At 36.6% G+C, this 5,066-nt stretch overlaps 1 non-coding gene across 1 annotated transcript; it reads left to right on the forward strand.

The window, feature by feature from the left end:
* Positions 1–2,469: 2,469 nt before the first annotated feature.
* Positions 2,470–2,588, forward strand: LOC133981127 (5S ribosomal RNA). The gene has a single exon (XR_009925199.1). It is a non-coding gene; the product is annotated as a 5S ribosomal RNA (ribosomal RNA).
* The last annotated feature ends 2,478 nt before the right edge of the window (positions 2,589–5,066 follow it).

Below are 5,066 nucleotides of genomic sequence, written 5' to 3' on the forward strand. Positions count from 1 at the left end.
GAAGCTATCGATAAATGTGGTGGGTGTGGAGACAGTGCAGTGTTTATGGAACTGAAGAAAGGAATGATGAGTGAAGTGTCTGAGTATTATAAGGAGGTGTTGGAATCATGGGGCGAGTTTGTGAAATGTGTGAAGTATGAATGTAAGAATGTGAAGCAAGTCTGGGAGCAGCCAGTGTTTTTAAATCCAAAAATTACATGGGAAGGGAAAACACTTTACAACAGGTTGATGTGGAGGGCAGGGTTTAGGAAGGTGAGGGACTTAGTGTATGAATATGTACCAGGGTTTATGAGGGCACAGGTAATAGTTGACGAGGTGAGGGGAAGGGGGGATGAAATGTGGATGGGGACAGCAGAGGGGGTGATGGACAAGATAAAGGGAGGGATGCCCAAAGAGTGGATGGAAATGATTGAGAGAGAGAATGTGGTGGGTGAGGAAGGAGAGATTGAGTTGTATGTAGGAGAAAGTGAGAAGAGGATGAATCTGATGAGTGTGAAAACCAGAGTGTTGTATAAATGTTTAAGAGGGAGGGATGTGAGGAGACCAGCTGCAGAGAAAGTATGGATGAGAGTGATGAATGACATGGATGTGAAAAGAATATGGATGAATCTGAGAGTGAAATGGAATAGTAGTGAATGTGAGAATTTTGATTTTCTTTTGAGGCACAATAGGGTTTTTAATAATTTAATCATAAGCAAGTTTGATGTGAATGTGAAGAAAGAATGTGATGTATGTAGAGTGGGAGTAGAAACGTGTATGCATGAGTTTGTTGAATGTGGGGAGTTGAAGGTGTATTTTGAGAGACTGAAGGAAATAATTAACAGGTGTTGGAATGAAAGATATGTAGAGAGAATGGAATGGAAGGAATTGTGGTTGTTTGGAGTGGAAGGAAGAATGGAAGGGGTGAGTCTCTTGAACTACACGTTGAGCCATGCAAGGTTTGCGGTCAAACTGAGGAGGAATCTGGCCCATTATGAAAAGAGGAAAGCTGACGTCTGGACAATATTTAAGAGCGGATTGAAGAAGGATGTCAACATGATGTACGGATCATTAGACAGAGAGGACTTTGACAGAGGGTTTATTAGGGGTAGTACCCTTATCAGGATAGGGGGAGATGGAGAGGTGCAGATAGACTGGGGTAGCAGTCTTGCCTCTCCTTTAAGAACTTAATTTGCGTTTGGTGCTGTTTTGTTTTGTTGGGTTTGTTTTTGTTCTTGTTAGTTTTTTTTTTTTTTTTTTTTTTTTTTTTTTTTTTGTTTGTTTGTTTGTTTTTTCTTTTATTTTGTATTTCGTTGAGTAATTTTATTTATTTATTTATTATTATTTTTTTTGTTTTGGCCTGAGTGTTTTGGCTGCAGGCTTATGTAGAGTTTAGTGTTTTCCCTTTTGAGTGCTTTCACTTTTTGTTATTTGGTTTTTTTTTTTTTTTTTTTTTTTTTTCTTTTCTTTTATTTGGCTTGAGTGTTTTTGCTGCAGGCTTCACCAGAAGGTGTATGTTATCTTGTTGTGTATTATGATTTGTTTGTTTTGGGTTTTTGAATTTGTTTTTTTTTTCATTTTCTGGGGTTGTGATGTATCTTTGATGATATGGGAAGATAAATGAAGTGTTGATATCTATTGATGGAGCTTCTTAAAGTAATGGGGTTATTTGATTTTGTTACTGTGATATGTTTTGTTTTTTGGTTTGTTTGATTAATGGAGTTTTTTTGATATGTTATATAATTAATTATCTAACCCTGAGAGGTTTTTTTTAATGAAGTGTGGATTTCAATATTTGAAGGAGCTTCTATTTTTAATTTGTGTGTTAGTTTTGTTTTGAATGTGTGTGTAAATATTGTTTGAAGTGTAATTATTGTGTTTTTTGATAATAAAAGAGAAAAAAAAAAACACGCCCGATCTCGTCTGATCTCGGAAGCTAAGCAGGGTCGGGCCTGGTTAGTACTTGGATGGGAGACCGCCTGGGAATACCAGGTGCTGTAAGCTTTTTACTCTCAGCTGTCACCAGAGGAGGGCGCTGTTACTCCAAAATCAGCAAATCACATATAAAAGATTGGATAAGAGAACTAGGTGTGCAGTTTTTTGATATCCCAAATCAATCCCCTAGCTATATACACAGTATATCATGAATGTGAGGTTTTCATATTAATTGTTGTCCTTTGCACACTTGGCTGAATGGAGGATTGTGTGCTTTAGTAAATAATTATTATATGGGCAAATAGGTAGTATTCGGTGAATATGTGAGATATCAATTAGTATTTGAAGGCACTGTAGGTAGGAATGATGTGGTATAGAGTGTAAAGATTAGGTATATGTGGCTGATGGTATGGTTGTATCCGCTATATGTGACGTGTATTATGTCTACAGTGAATAGAATGTGTGAAATATTCCCTTTTATTTCCTTCAGTGACAAGGAGGGGTGTAACGGGCCCTGGCGCAGCTTTAATTGGGCTTTCTGCAGGCTGCTTCTTCGCTTACGGCCATACCACCCTGAACACGCCCGATCTCGTCTGATCTCGGAAGCTAAGCAGGGTCGGGCCTGGTTAGTACTTGGATGGGAGACCGCCTGGGAATACCAGGTGCTGTAAGCTTTTTACTCTCAGCTGTCACCAGAGGAGGGCGCTGTTGCTCCATCACTGCACACAGGGCTTTGAGAAACAAAGCTGCAATCATTCCAGCTGTGTCTGTATGCAGGGCAGAGAGGTGGCACTGAGACGCCTCACTTTACAAGTAGTTTTGAGGGTTCCACACATTGGCTTTTTCTTTCTTTTTCTTAGCTGTCATCAACAGAGGGCGCTGCTGCACACATTGGGCTTTGGGAAATAGTTCTGCAATGACTCAGGACAGGACAGAGAGGTTGTATTGGGACACATCATTTACCAAGTAATTTTTTTGGGGTGCAGTTCTCAGTGTTTACTCCACCTGCTTGTTGATGTCATTGATGAACTCCTTCAGTGTTATGAGGCTCTGCAGGCTGGAAGCATTTGGACACACACACACACACACACACACACACACACACACACACACACACACACACATTACATCACTTACTGCAGCTGCTTTTCTCTCACTAGTTAGACTTGGGTTTGATTCAATGGATGGATGCTAAATATTTGTGTGGTTGTTTTTTACTCACCCAAACCAGTCGACCTGCTGACCTCGGAGGCTCTGATGTGTTTCTGCGCTACAGGAAAAGATACACACACACACACACACACACAGTCAATAAAAAGCTGATACCGTAAAGCTGACTCAGCGACATTAATGTTGATTATAATCAGGGAGTATCTGATCAAAGAATAAGTACACAACATCACAAAAAGTTATAAAAAAATCACAATTAAAGCAGTTAAATGTGTGTAACGTTTATGTTTATTTGCAAACAGCAAAGCAGTAAAGACATGGATGAAAGTGATATTGGTTGGTGTCGGAGTTTATCTGTATCTTAAATCCAGTTTAAGATACATAATACAGTTGTTATATGATGATATAAATCAAAAATCACAATCAAAAACATAAAAAATGAATATAAAATAAAAATCGGCCTGCTTCAGCGTAACATACTTACCTATACATACCAAAAAAAAACATGCAATCATTCAGTTAAAGATAAAACATTAATGTGGTGGGGAAAAAAAGAGAAAAAAAAGCAGATTTAAAAAAAAAAATTAAGTGAAAACAATATTAAAAGGTTGAAATGTTTAAAAACACAGTAGATATGTTTTCTCCATATTATCACTTACTCTACACATCTTTGTACGTCACATCTTGTACATTTGATTAGATTCTTTATTTCACTATATTACAACATGAGACGATACAACATTAGAGAAAAAAGAAAAAACACTGAAGATATGCTTAACCAATACTATAAACACAATATGTCCTCATCCAATGCACCTTCACACTGCAAAATAACATTTAAAATAATTCATCATTAAAAAAAGAAATCTGATTTTAGTTTTTGTTTTGTTTTGTGATGGCAAGGCAGCTTTATTCATACAGCGCATTTCATACACAGAGAATTCAATACACTACTAACACAATGACTATTTTGGTCATGGCATTCATAGACTTTCTGTAATGAAACATCTAAAAACAAAGATCTTATCAGATTGGGGTCCAATGTCTTATTTTCCTCAGTTTAGGGTCCTTGACTTTATAACCATTGATAACCACTGGTCTAGTTGGTAATATATATATATATCAATATATTTAGGTTTATATGAAGTTTACAAAAAAAATCGTAATAAATTAGTTTGCAATGACAAACTTACTGATTAACAAACGTACTGACTAGTAAAACATTACCAAAAGTCCTGAATTCAAAATGTTACTCTAATAAAAAATACACAAGTATTATCAGCAAAATGCACTTTAAGTATTTAAAAGTAGAAGTACCGGTTCCTTTTAAAGAGTTATATTATCAACGTGCATTATTCTGTTTTTATCACTAACCAGTACGTGTAAAAACTTTGCCATGTAATTTGCAAAAGTTGAGCCAGTTTTGGGTACTTTATATACTACTGTGAAGATTACTACTGCTTCATTTAATATAATAATATAAGCTTTTAATGTTAAATCCGAAACCTGAATAGTCAAGAACAGGAAAGTACCTCAAATAAGTACCATATAGCATATGAAGAATTCTCTGATCTGATTGGTTGTCAGGTCTGCTATAATAAATAGGCTTTATACATCGGCCTTAACGCCAAAGTTTGTGTTAAGCAACAGAAAATAATCTGGATTAAAATCAAGTAAACGTGTCTGATGTGTGTGAGAAACTGTAGAAACAAGCTGCTTCCTGCAGGTTTGACTGACTGTGGGAGAAATATGAGAGGAAACATATGTGGCCGATGAACGTGCCTTTAAACACACGGATAATGAAGAGGTTAGAGTTTACGTGAGACTGAGAGAGACATAGATATATATCTGTGTGTGAGAGCGAGATCAGTTAAGGGTGACCCGGTCACATCTAGTTTATCATAGAGCACATTTTAAAACAGTAAATGTTGACCAAAGTGAGAAATGAGAATTACAATCAAAGAAAAACAGGTAAAACTTCA

Source organism: Scomber scombrus, chromosome 5 (assembly GCF_963691925.1).
Source record: "Scomber scombrus chromosome 5, fScoSco1.1, whole genome shotgun sequence".
In the NCBI taxonomy this organism is placed as follows: Eukaryota; Metazoa; Chordata; class Actinopteri; order Scombriformes; family Scombridae; genus Scomber; species Scomber scombrus.